The 13949-nt window shown below is 47.0% G+C and overlaps 1 long non-coding RNA gene across 1 annotated transcript; it reads left to right on the forward strand.

Annotated features, from left to right (window-relative positions):
* The first annotated feature begins 8835 nt into the window (after positions 1 to 8835).
* LOC147107311 (uncharacterized) lies at positions 8836 to 13324 on the forward strand. The gene is made up of 2 exons (XR_015080764.1): positions 8836 to 10971; positions 11012 to 13324. It is a non-coding gene; the product is annotated as an uncharacterized LOC147107311 (long non-coding RNA).
* Positions 13325 to 13949: the final 625 nt, after the last annotated feature.

The raw sequence follows: 13949 nt of genomic DNA on the forward strand, positions 1-13949 counted from the left end.
GCCCAGAGGGAAGAAACCACAGAACTTAAATACAAGCAAAAACAGATGAAACCAATAAACCAGATGAAAGGCAGTTAAGTAATAAACAGGAGAAACAAGTAACAATTAACAAAGGGAAACCAACCAGTGAAGGTGCCATCTAGGGGTTACTGAAGGAACTGACTGGCACCCTCACAGTAAGCACAGAGTGGTGCCAATGTCTGTTTGGCCTCTATTCTCAACAGGAGGAGGATACGTGAAGGCGAGAGTGTTATCCCTTACAGAAAACTAATAGTGAAGATATAGAGGATAAACACCTAGTGGGAATTACAAGAATAAACCTACGGAATGTTCCAACTGCATAACCACCAGGAATAAATTGAGAATCGCTGTACAAATAAGATTTCACTGTTGAGTAAGATATGAATTTAATTACTGCTTTTCAATATTTCTATCATGTGCATACTGTTCCTGTTTTCTTGTCCAGAGGCTTCTGAATGACTTTTCCACAATTCCTGCAATAGTATCAAATGTGCATAAATCCACAGCTGTGTCATACTATAAAAAGAGAGAGCTTTGCAGAAAATTCATGAGCTTCCCAAAAGTAAGATAATAAATTGTAAGGGCATCATCACTCTTTGTAAATTCTCCGAAGTGCAACACCAGAAGTATAATTTATTGTTAAAGTTTATGATAGCAATTTCCAAGCATGGATAGATAGCCTCCTTTGAGTTGAGTTGAGTTTCACTGAGTGTTGGCGTCTGAAGACATAGGACCTAGAAATTGGTTTGCCCCCAAAAATGGGTGTGGGGATCGCGATGTGCGATCAACCCGCACCCGTTCGGAGGACTGCAGGCTGCATGCAAGCTTCGTCCTGCTGCTCATTTCCATGATTGTGGTGTTCATCCCAGCGCTGAACACACTGCTGAGTGGCTGAATGCTCAGCAGGAGGCTTAAGTTCATGCGAGGCTAGCACCGATTAAAGCTAGCCTGCACGTCTTAAAGACTGTCTGCATCTCTTAAAGGAGAGGTGCATTCAGCCTGCAGCAGATCATTGAACTGGCTGAGAAAGACAGTGGAAAAGAACGATTAATTATGGCACACAGGGATGAGAGCGTACACCAAGGTTCTCCAATGCAGCAGTGGAGGCCTTGGTGTAGGAGGTCAATAGGAGGAGAGAGGTCCTCTTTCCACAGAGGGCCAGGAGGCCCTTCAGGCAACAGAGCAGAGCAGTGGGAGCAGGTAGCTACTGTGGGGAATGCCAGCAGAGTAGCCCCGAGGACATGGATGCATAAGAACATAAGAACATAAGAAATAGGAGCTGGAGTAGGCCATTTGGCCCTTCGAGCCTGCTCTGCCATTCAACAAGATCATGGCTGATCTTCTACCTCAGCTCTACCTTCCTGCACTATCCCCATTTCCCTTAATTTCCTTCGTTCCCCAAAATTTATCGACCTCTGTCATGAATATACTCAATGATTGAGCATCTACAGCTCTCTGGGGTAGAAATACCAAAGATTCACAACCCTTTGAGTGAAGAAATTTCGCCTCATCTCAGTCCTAAATGGCCTACCCCTTATTCTGTTACTGTGACCCCATGTTCTAGATTCCCCAGCCAGGGGAAACATTTTCCCAGCATTAACCCTGTCAAGCCACTTAAGAAATTTATGAGCTAGAAATTGGGTACCTTAGCACCTCCCGTTAGTGCCTCCGGGGGGGTGCAAATGACTTATCGCCCGGGCGCGGCGCCGCTAACGACTCCCTCTAAATTCAGCGGGAGTTTAGCAACGGCGGTAACCGGTAGCACCCCTGCTCCGCTGCACAGGTGATGACGACATCATCACCATGCGCAGCGCCCTGTTTTCGCCCCGCCTGCAAAATTGGCCTGCGCCCCCTGAATCTGTGCCGAGCGATGACAGCAACCAATTCAGGGGGCAGGAACAGAGCGGCAGGAGGCTCACGGGGCGCTAAGTAAAGGGGAGGTGGCGGGCGGGGAAAAAGAAAATCAGCCGACTTACTTGTCGCGGGCCGTTGCGTCTTTGAACGTGGGGTCCGTGCCGCAATCTGGCAGCCCAGCACCCCGCTCCCCGGTGGTCCAGGTAGGGCCCCGCAGAGTTGTGGGCTTGGGCCCTCCCCTTTAATGAGGGGACGAGCCCTTCCATGCGGCAGCGCTACATGGCCCAGTGTGTAGCATTGCAAAACGCACCGCCCCGATATTCGGGGTTAGCGCTCTAAGAAGGAAGTGGAGCGCTTGAATTAACGCTCCACCTCCCTCTTGGGGCGCTAAAACTGAACTTCATGGTCGCCGGCGCTAATTAGCACCGGGCGCTAAGGTTAGCGTGCCAAAATGGTCAATACCGAATTTTTCCCCTATATGTTTCAATGAGATCACCTCTCATTCTTCTAAACTCTAAGGAATATAGGCCTAATCTACTCAATCTCTCCTCATAGGGAAATCCCCTCATCCCAGGAACCAGTCTAGTGAACCTTCGCTGCACTCCCTCTATGGCAAGTACGTCTTTGCTTAGGTAAGGAGATCAGAATTGTACACAGTACTCTAGATGTGGCCTCACCAATGCCCTGTATAATTGTAGTAAGACTTCTTTACTCTTATACTCTAATCCCTTTGTAACAAAAGCTAACATACCATTTGCTTTCCTAATTGCTTGCTGTACCTGCATGTTAACTTTCTGTGATTCACATACAAGGACGCCCAGGTCCCTCTGAGTACAAACATTTCCCAGTCTCTCACCATTCAAAAAATATTCTGCATTTTTGTTTTTCCTACCAAAGTGGATAACTTCACACTTCCCCACATTGTATACCATTTGCCATGTTCTTGCCCACTCAGTCAACCTGTCTATATCTCTCTGCAGCCTCTTTGCGTCCTCCTCACAGCTTACTTTCCCACCTAACTTTGTATCATCAGCTAACTTAGATACATTACACGTAGTCCTTCATCTAAATCATTAATATAGATTGTAAATAGCTGAGGTCCAAGCACTGATCCTTGCGGTACCCCGCTAGTTACAGCCTGCCAACCTGAAAAAGTCCCGTTTATTCCGACTCTCTGTTTTCTGTCCATTAATCAATCCTCAATCCATGCTAATATATTACCCCCAATACCATGAGTCCTAATTTTGTGTAATAACCTCTTGTGTGGCACCTTATCGAATGCTTTTTGAAAATCCAAATACACTACATCCAACTGGTTCCCCCGTATCCATCCTACTAGTTACATCTTCAAAAAACTCTAACAGATTTGTCAAACACGATTTCCCTTTCATAAAACCATGTTGACTCTGCCCAATCATATTATGATTTTCTAAGTGCCCTGTTACCACATCCCTAATAATCGATTCTAGCATCTTGCCTACTACTGATGTCAGGTAACGGGCCGATAGTTCCCTGTTTTTTCTCTTCCTCCTTTCTTAAATAGCGGGGTTATGTTTGCTACCTTCCAATCCTTGGGGACTGTTCTAGAATCTAGGGAATTCTGGAAGAATAATACCAGTGCATCCATTATCTCTGCAGCTACCTCTTTTAAAACCCTAGGATGCAGATCGTCAGGTCCGGGGGATTTGTCGCCACTTCGTCCCATTAATTTCTCCAGTACTATGCCTTTACTTATACTGATTTCTTTAAGTTCCTCATTCTCTCTAGACCCTTGGTTCCCCATTATTTCTCAAATGTTTTTTATGTCTTCTACCGTGAAGACAGATACAAAGTATTTGTTTAATGTCTCTGCCATTTCCTTATTGCCCATTATAATTTCTCCTGTCTCTGCCTCTAATGGGCCCACGTTTACTTTCACTAATCGCTTATTTATATACCTATAGAAACATTTACAATCTGTTTTTATATCTCTTGCTAATTTATTCTCATATTCTTTTTTCTCTTTCCTTATCAATTTCTTGGTCCTCCTTTGCTGAATTCTAAAATACTCCCAACCTTCAGGCTTACTACTTTTTTGGCAACATTATAAGCCTCTTCCTTTGATGTAATACTATCTCTAACTTCCCTTGTTAGCCATGGTTGGACCACTTTTCCGGTGGGGTTTTTGTGCCTTAAAGGAATGTATATTAGTTGTAAATTATGTATTAATTCTTTAAATGCTGGCCATTGCTTGTCTACCATCATACCTTTTAATATAGTTTCCCAATCTACCTTAGCCAACTCGCCCCTCATACCTACGTAGTTGGCTTTGTTTAGATTTAAGACCCTAGTTCTGGACTTAACTAAATCACTTTCAAACACAATAGGAAATTCTATCATATTATGGTCACTCTTCCCTAAAGGCCCCTTTACTACAAGGTTATTAATTAACCCTTTCTCATTGCACAATACTAGATCTAAAATAGCCTGTTCCCTAGTTGGTTCCTCAACATACTGATCTAGAAAACTATCTTGTATAGATTCCATGAATTCGTCCTCCACACTATTACTTCAAATTTGGTTTGCCCAGTCTATATGTAGATTAAAGTCCCCCATGATCACTGTATTACCCTTGTTACATGTGTAATACCCACTGGAAATGTTATGTACGCTAAGTATGGTTATCAATCTTTAACTTAGACACTGTATTATCATTGTTATAAATCCCTGGGTTAAAGTTGCCCATGTGAAGGTACGGCAAGAACTTTTAAGGACACAATGTGACTAAGAGCAGACTTTCCATAATTCTGCACCAGTATCAACTGTTGCAGACAGTGAGGCTGGCAGTCTCCAGGCAGAAACCCTGGAGGGTGGAGTCGGGGTTTTCGAGCGGGAAAAGGAGAGCGACTGGAAGAGGAGAGGGCAGGAGCTCTGAAAAGAGGGCTCAGGAGGCAAATGGCTGCCACATCCCGTCCCGGGCTTCCAAACTCGGCCGCCGCCCTTCGTATTAGTAGCACTGCATCCTGAACTGGCTGGCTGCAAGTCACCAGTACCGGGGGATCGTCGTCTGAACCCAGATCTGCAAGGCAGAGGTCTGGGGAGAGCTGCTTGCCTCGTGCTGATGGGGAGCTACTTGGAAAAGCTGCAGAGAGAGAGAGAGAGTCACCAACTCCAGCTGCTGCTGTGTGCTCTGCATCCAGAACTCAAAGTGGGATTCAGTGATCGTGAAGAGAATTCAACGAAGGGGTTCGGAGTCGTAAGTCTTGCAGACATTATACATACCATGAGCTCCAACTTAAGCGCGCCAACGAAAGAGTGCACTCGAATTTGGACACAGGGACAGTCCTTTGAATCCATGTAAATGGAGAATGTATGTTTATTATGTCTAGAGTCATTCTAATGTATGCAAATGTCTAATTTAGTTCATTGACCTGTAATCTTTTTATACTGTCTGATGTTAAAACTATAAAGTAAGATAGTTAGAATTAAGCCATTGTAGTAGTGATCTCCTTACTGGACTATAGAATACTGTCTACAACAGAGACCACATCTCACATATATCTAAAGAACCGTGAAGGGGTTACACATGCGCCTCTAATTTCCTGATTTATACTCTGCCCTACATTACAACTACTGTTTGGGGGCCTATAAACAACTCCCACCAATGTTTTATGCCCCTTGCTGTTTCTTAGCTCCACCCAAACTGATTCTACTTATTGATTTTCAGAGCTAAGATCCTTTCTCCCTACTGTCTTTATTCCATCCTTTATTATCAGAGCTCCATAATGGCTATTAGATCAAACCTATTCATTTCTATCTGCGCTATTAATTCATCTATTTTGTTGTGAATGCAGTGCAGGAAGAAGTTTATTGACCTCACACGAGTGGTCAAGGTCAGTGAATTTGTCTTCTAATGCCATATCCTACCAACTGCACCACTAGCCTCACAAACTGCTCAATGCACCACACCCCCATCACTCACCAACCAACAATATCTACCATACATGACTCATACCTCATATTCATAGCTTCACCTCACTCTCACACACTTACCACTGCTGCAAGTCTCACGCCCACATCTCACAGCTTGCACGCACTGCCAGCTATTCAACCATGACAGGCACATCAACCAAACACATTGCACCACGCTCATTGGCATACTTCCCTTTCTCTTGCAGGAAAAGGTGCCGCATAACCGGCACCAGCAGAACCTAACCGGCGGGGGACAGGCTCGCCTGCATCACCTCACCCGCATGGAGGAGACGGTGCTGGCCATTCTTGGCAGGGGCATGGCTGAACCCATGGCCAGCAGAGGGGCTGAAAGAATACAAGATGCTGGTATCCTCATATGTTATCCTCCTTCTCACATCCCACTTCTCCCTCATCCCACAATCTCTTCTGATGTCAAATACAGGGAGCTAAATACTGCAGGAAGCCTAGAGGAGAAAGGAAAAGCAGGTGTGAAATTACAAAATAAATTAGGAAAGCAAAGAGAGGGCATGAAAAAATATTGCAAGGAAAATCAAGGAAAATCCAAAGATGTTTTATAAATACATAAAGAGCAAGAGGATAACTAAAGTAAGAATAGGCCCTATTAGAGACCGAAAAGGTAACCTGTGTGTGGAGGCGGAAGACATGGGTATGGTTCTTAATGAATACTTTGCATCTGTCTTCACAAAAGAGAGGGACGATGCAGACATTGTAGTTAAAGATGAGGAGTGTGAAATAATAGATGAGGGGTTTGGAATCTTTAAAAGTAGATAAATCGCTAGGCCCAGATGAAATGTATCCCAGGCTGTTAAGAGAAGCAGGGGAGGAAATAGTGGATTCTCTAACCATCATTTTCCAATCCTCTCTCACCATAGGTGTGGTGCCGGAGGACTGGAGGACTGCTAACGTGGAACCGTTGTTTAAAAAGAGAGAAAGGGATAGACCGAGTAATTACAGGCCAGTCAGTCTAGCCTTGGTGGTGGGCAAATTATTGGAAAAAATTCTGAAGGACAGTATTAATCAACACTTAGAAAGACATGGCTTAATCAAGGACAATCAGCAAGGATTTGTTAAAGGAAGGTCATGTCTGATTAACTTCATTCAATTTTTTCAGGAGGTAACAAGGAGGGTTGATGAGGGTAGCACTTTTGATGTAGTCTACATGGATTTTAACAAGGCCTTTGACAAGGTCCCACATGGCAGACTGGTCAGAAAAGTAAAAGCCCATGGGATCCAAGGAAAAGTGGCAAGTTGGATCCAAAATGGGCTCAGTGGCAAGAAGCAAAGGGTAATGGTCGAGGGATGTTTTTGTGACTGGACAGCTGTTTCCAGTGGGATTCCGCAGGGCTCAGTACTGGGTCCCTTGCTTTTTGTGGTATTTAGACTTCAATGTAGGGGGCATGATTAAGAAGTTTGCAGATGATACAAAAATTGGCCGTGTGGTTGATAGTGAGGAAGAAAGCTGTAGACTGCAGGAAGATACCAATGGACTGGTCAGGTGGGCAGATAAGTGGCAAATGAAATTCAATCCGGAGAAGTGTGAGGTAATGCATTTGGGGAGGGATAATAAGGCAAGTGAATACACAATGGGCCAGTAATTCCGGTCCCAACGCGTGAGTACGGACGGGGTACTCACGTGTGGGCCCGTTGGAAGTGCCGGATTTCAGCATGCACAGCGCATGCGCGGGAAACCGGCATTTCCTCCAAGGGGTTCAGAGGTCCAACGCGTGCACACAGGACTCTGCGCGCACGCGTTGAACTTCCTTCTTTTTGACAGGTTTGCGCGTGTGTAAGGGCCTGAACTTTTTAGACATATAAAAAGGAGGCGTAAGGAGTGGATTCTTGAAGGTAAGTGGTCTATTATTTAAAATTATTACATTTTTTCCACAGCTTTATTGTTTTTAAGGACTTTACAGTAAGGTAAGTTTATATTTAGACCCGATTTCTTAAAAAATTATTTTTTTCAAAAATTTGATTAATTGTTTAAAATGGTTTTTTAAAGTTATTTATAGTTTATTTAATTATTGGGATGTTTTTTAAAATTTTATTTAAAGTTAAACTAGTCTTTTGGGCGCCCGTACTTTTCATGAATTTGACAGTTCTTACTATCAAACTCATGAATGAAGTTTCCCCTCCCCTGATTGGCTACACAGTGCTCACCTGATCCCAGCCGGCACATCGCACTAACTACGCCGCTGGATCAGGCAAGCGCATCGCGCCGACATCTGAACCGGGCCAGTGACAGGAATTCCAAGCAGGCCCGGGCTACAGATGTCGGCGCGCCGGGTGAGTGCATATCGGGGGCTTGCACGCACGGCAAGCCCCCGAACCTAATTTCTGGGCCAATAAATGGTAGGATACTGAGAAGTGAAGAGGAACAGAGAGGTCTTGGAGTGCATGTCCACAGATCCCTGATGGTAACAGGACAGGTAGATAAGGTGGTTAAGAAGGCATACGGGATATTTTCCTTTATTAGCTGAGGGTAGAATATAAGAGCAGGGAGGTTATCTTGAACTGTATAAAACACTAGTTAGGCCACAGCTAGAATACTGTGTATAGTTCTGGTCACCACATTGCAGAAAAGATGTGATTGCACTAGAGAGGGTACAGAGGAGATTTATGAGGATGTTGCCAGGAGTGGAGAATTTTAGCGATGAGGAAAGATTGGCTAGGCTGGGATTGTTTTCTTTGGAACAGAGGAGGCTGAGGGGAGATTTAATTGAGGTGTATAAAATTATGAGGGGCCTAGATAGAGTGGATAGGAAGGATCTATTTCCCTTAGCAGAGAAGTCAATAACCAGGGGGCATAGATTTAAAGTAATTGTTAGAAGGATTAGAGGGGAGTTGAGGAGAACTTGTTTCACCCAGAGGGTGGTGGGGGTCTGGAACTCACTGCCTGAAAGGGTGGTAGAGGCAGAAACCCTCATTACGTTTAAAAAGTACTTGGATATGCACTTGAAATGCCGTAACCTACAAGGCTATGGACCAAGAGCTGGAAAGTGGGATTGGGCTGGAGAGCTCTTTTTCAGCCGGCACAGAAACGATGGGCCGAATGGCCTCCTTCTGTGCTGTAAATTTCTATGATTCTACGATTTACAAGCTTCACATGGTGTAAGCATGCACCTCTTGTTCTCCCCCTCCCGACACCGCAACCCTACCCTTGTGCGTTTCTCATTTCAGAGACCCAAGAAATCCAACCTGCCCAGTCAGCGGTTCAAGAAGAGTGAGAGGAGAGCGTTGAAGAAGAAGAAACACCGTCACTTGATCTGACACTCGCAGACACCAGCTCAGATACTGGCACTGCGCGGAGCTGAGAGGGTAGCTTAGAGGCGGGATCTGCACGTGGTGAGACACCGGGCACGAGTGTGTTGTAGCCAGGGCAGGGGGAAAGGGTAGCACAGGTGCCAGCTCACCAGAGGGCGAGGTCGCACACAAGTTTTGCTGCCGAGGGCTCAGATGAGGACTTTGATGGGGCGGCCTACGGAAGAACGCTGATGGGTGTGCACAACCAAATGCTTAGGGCATTGGCAGGCCTGCCAGAAAGCCTGAGTGCAATGTCAAGGAGTGGTCCAGGCAGTGGAAGCATTGTTTAAGGATGCCAATGGTCTGCTCTGTCAGATTCCGTGTGGCAGCACGGCACTCATTGTACACATGCTGCCCACGTGTGGTTGGGTTGCGGTGCAGAGTCATGAGCCCGGTGTCGCCCAGTAGCCACCAGCTAGTTTGTCCTGGTGGCTCAAAGAAAGAGGGAACAGCAGACTGGTGCAGAATAAAAGCATCATGACTGCTGCCAGGATACCAGGCATTTACCATCTTGATGTGTTGAGCATGGTCACACACCAACTGCACATTCAGCGAGTGATAACCATTGCAGTTGCGGTACATCCCCAGTACTGGATGAGCAGAAATTTCCTCCAACTGAATATTGGGAAGACCAAAGTCATTGTCTTTGGTCCCCGCCACAAACTCCATTCCCCAGCCACCGATACCATCCCTCTCCCTGGCAACTGTCCGAGGCTGAACCAGACTGTTCGCAACCTTGGTGTCATATTTGACCCCGAGATGAGTTTCCGACCACATATCCGCGTCATCACGAGGATCGCCTATTTCCATCTTTGGAGCATCGCTCGACTCCGCCTCTGCCTCAGCTCATCTGCTGCTGAAACCCTCATCCATGCCTTTGTTACCTCTAGACTGACTATTCCAACGCACTCCTGGCTGGCCTCCCACATTCTACCCTACGTAAACTTGAGTTCATCCAAAACTCGGCTGCCCGTGTCCTAACTCGCACCAAGTCCCGTTCACCCATCACTCCTGTGCTCACTGATCTACATTGGCTCCCGGTTAAGCAACGCCTCAATTTCAAAATTCTCATCCTTGTTTTCATCCCTCCATGGCCTCGCGACTCCCTATCTCTGTAATCTCCTCCAGCCCTACGACCCTCTGAGATCTCTGCGCTCTTCCAATTCTGGCCTCTTGCGCATCCCTGATTTTAATCGCTCCACCATTGATGGCCATGCCTTCAGCTGCCAAGGCCCTAAGCTCTGGAATTTCCTCCCTAAACCTTTCCGCCCCTCTACCTCTCTTTCCTCCTTTAAGACACTTCTTAAAACCTAACTCTTTGACCAAGCTTTTGGTCATTTGCCCTTATGTGGCTTGTTGTCAAATTTTGTTTTATAACGCTCCTGTGAAGCACCTTGGGATGTTTTATTATGTTAAAGGCGCTATATATATACAAGTTGTTGTTGATCTCTCTGCTCAGAGAGGAGACAATGAAGTCCCCACTCCTGGCATAAAGAGCGTCTGTCACCTCTCTTATGCAGCAGTGGATGGCAAACTGGGAGATGTTACAAATGTCGCCTGCTCCAGCCTGGAAGGATCCCGATGAGAAGAAATTCAGGGCCACGGTCACCTTCACAGCCACTGGCAGCACTCGCTGTCCTTGCCCTGGTGTGAGGCTGCAAGAGGTGGCAGAACCCTGTTCCTGGGACTAGGGACAGGGTCACTGGCAAGGCTTGGAAGCTAAGCAGAGCCAGGCCTGGTTAGTGCCTGGAGGGGTGACCATCAGGGAAGACCAGGTGCAGAAGGTCACGGAAGGAGCCCCGAGGAGGGGCGGTTGGTGAGAAGGTCACGGAAAGAGCCCCGAGGAGGGGCGGTTGGTGAGAAGGTCACGGAAGGAGCCCCGGGAGGGGTGGCTGGTGAGCAGGCCCGGGCGTTGGGCTGAAGATTGTCGGACAGGAGGAATGGTGGAAATGGAATGGCGGCGCGCACAGACGCAGCGGCTTTGCTTCTCCCAGGACGGTGCTATTTACGTTTAATGTTAATGTTATTTGTACTGGACTCATGGGAGCTTGCAAGATCACATTTCGTTGTTCATGTACTTGTGCAATGACAATAAAAGTTGAATTATTAGTTCCATGAGCACCTCCTTCCTAAAGCACAGACACCTCACACACTGTTCCTGGCTCAGGTTGAGGTAAGAGAATTGCTCTGGGAAGACCCTAGGTGGGTAAGGCCTTCACGCCGAGAGCCCTTCTCTCCCCCGCCCTCCTCCTCCCTCTGTGAGCAGCTTGTCTTCTTCTTTGCTGCCTCTGCTCCATCCCCCTGTCATGCTGCAGGCCAAGGGGGTTGAGAACTAGAGCCCCCAGAACCAATGAGCCCCGTAAAAAAATGTTTGCGTTGCGCGGTCCCTTTAATGAGCTGCGAGGCCCATTCAAAAGTCGGCGCATACGCGGTTTTTCAATTTAAAAAGCCGGCTCACTGGCTGCATGGGATCCCTGGAGCACTGCGCGGCTGCACAGTTGCACAGTTTAAAGAAAACATGGCCTATGACTGGTCAGACCAGAACCCTTGAAGTCAGAAGCAAGGCCTTCTCCACTTGCAGCACCGCTCCCTGTCACCTCACCAACTCTAAACAACTCTGGAAAGCTCCAAACACTTCCACAAATTTACACAGAGCCTATAGAAATTAATCGGCAACTCACCTGAGAGTGCTTGATGATCCCTTTAAATACCTCTGGTGGGGGGGTCCCTGCAGTTGCTGAACGCATGTTCAGCGGTGTGAGGTTAACACAGGGCGTTAGTTCCAGTGTTGAGTGACATGAATCAGTCATTCGTGAAAGAAAGACTTATGAAATAATACTGAGCGGCCTGTGGGTGGCGCTGTCCAGGGAGAGTATAAATACTCGGGCACGGGCCCAGCTTGCGCAGGACATTCTTAACAGGAACTAGTGAAGGACACAACTAGACCTCCATGTTGTAAAACAGTTGATTAAAGCTTTGTTTAATGCTTAGACCAAGTGCCTAGTAGTTTCCTTACGTCATTGAGAATGAAAATGGCAGCACTGGCGTCAAATCAGCGTTGCTCGCTGACCGACGTCACGTTCTGACTACTCTGCATATGTCCGGCGCACGCTCCTCGCGCCGACGCTAACGCCCTCACCAATGTGGCGTCTGGCGCGGCCCGCACCAGTGGTGTGCGCGTACGGCTTGGACGCCATTTTCCACCCAAAATGGCACACCTAGCGCCCAAACAATGGGTGCCACGCAATCGAATTTTTAGCCCAAGGTAATCAATTAGGGTTCCCAGTTTAATCTTTTGGAAGGTTAAAGAAGCTTACAGCAATTTTTGTATAAGGTTTTAAATGTAAATGACGTTCTGTGGAACCCTGCTCCTCCAGCATTGAAGTCTCCTAAAGAACTCCATTGATAGACTTTGTCACAATGCAACTATTGAAAAACTGCAGATGTACTGCAGAAACACTTATGTAGAAGGTAGAGAAAATTCAGACAACAAAACTACGAGTAAATTTATAAAGCAGCATCTATTAGTAAACAGCATTTAACAACACAGCACATTTCATACTCAAAAGGTTGTACAGGTTGAGCGTCCAAAATCCAGAATCCAGACTCCAGGACAATTGGTGGCAGGGGTCGTCCGGAATCCGTAAAATGTTCCGAAATCCAAACACCCTGTCAAACCGCAACCTGGGCCCAGGCATTTCCGGACTTCGGAAGGTGTTTCTGATGTCCGAAGTCCGGAAACACCCGAGCCCAGGTTGCGATATTTCCGGACTTCGGACATCAGAAACACGTTCCAAAGTCTGGAAAAAACCAGGAAAACCGGCTCGGCCTCGGTCCCGAGGTTGCCGGATTCAGGGCGCTCAACCTGTACCACAGGGATCATGAAGTCACATGAGAAGCGCCTGTCGTTGTTACAATGTCCAGCTATTCTCTTTGCACTGATCACCACTACTATTACAATGTCCCTTTTGTAGTGTATGTACCCGTTTACCTTTAAGGGAACTATTGAATGTAACCGTTCGCCTTTAAGGGCACTACTTTAGGGTGGCACTATTTGTTGGCTCATGTATACTGTAATACCGATAGTGACCACACCAGTATATAAGGGTTGTGTTATGTTAATTAGGGCAGAAATCGCCTGAACCTCTGAATAGTAAAGACCTGTTTTGTTTGTTAATCTTGGAGTCTGTGTATTATTTACAATACAACCCACAGACTTAACAATGGCGACGAGGACGATCGTACCCTGCGGCAACAGTACTTCCTAAGCTACTAAGGAGCGTCGAAGTGAGGCAACCGCCTTCGTCGTGCTGCTGGAAGAACACACGAGGCTGCAGCAACAGACAGGAAGCAGACTAGCAACGAAAGTTCATCAGCAACAGGCACAACTACCCTTTTACCACGGTGCGGAGTGCGTCGATCAACTAACAAAAGAAAGCAACCGGCGACCGCAACGACTGTGAGTAGGGGAAAGTGTGGAAAATATCCGGAGGATAAGGGCAGTGACCACCACGGTCGAGGGGGTGAAAAAGGCCGGACAGCGACCGGGATCACAAGGCGTGGTGGCGATAAATAAATAAATAACTAAATAACCCGCGAAGAATCAGCCGCAGCCGGGGAGGAAAGGGCCGGACTGCGGGAGGTCGGGGAGAGGCGTTTGAATCCGCTGAGCGAGAGCCCGAGAGGGAGCGAGCAAGAGCCGCGCGAGCGGGTGAGCCAGAGCCCGAGAGGGAGCGAGCAAGAGCCGCTTCGAGCGGGAGGCGCTTCGCGAGCCAGCGATCGCACCAGCGATAAGGGCCGAG

The sequence above is a fragment of the Somniosus microcephalus genome, chromosome 14 (genome assembly GCF_052327205.1).
Source record: "Somniosus microcephalus isolate GS21.2 chromosome 14, FLI_Smic_1.0, whole genome shotgun sequence".
Lineage (NCBI taxonomy): Eukaryota > Metazoa > Chordata > Chondrichthyes > Squaliformes > Somniosidae > Somniosus > Somniosus microcephalus.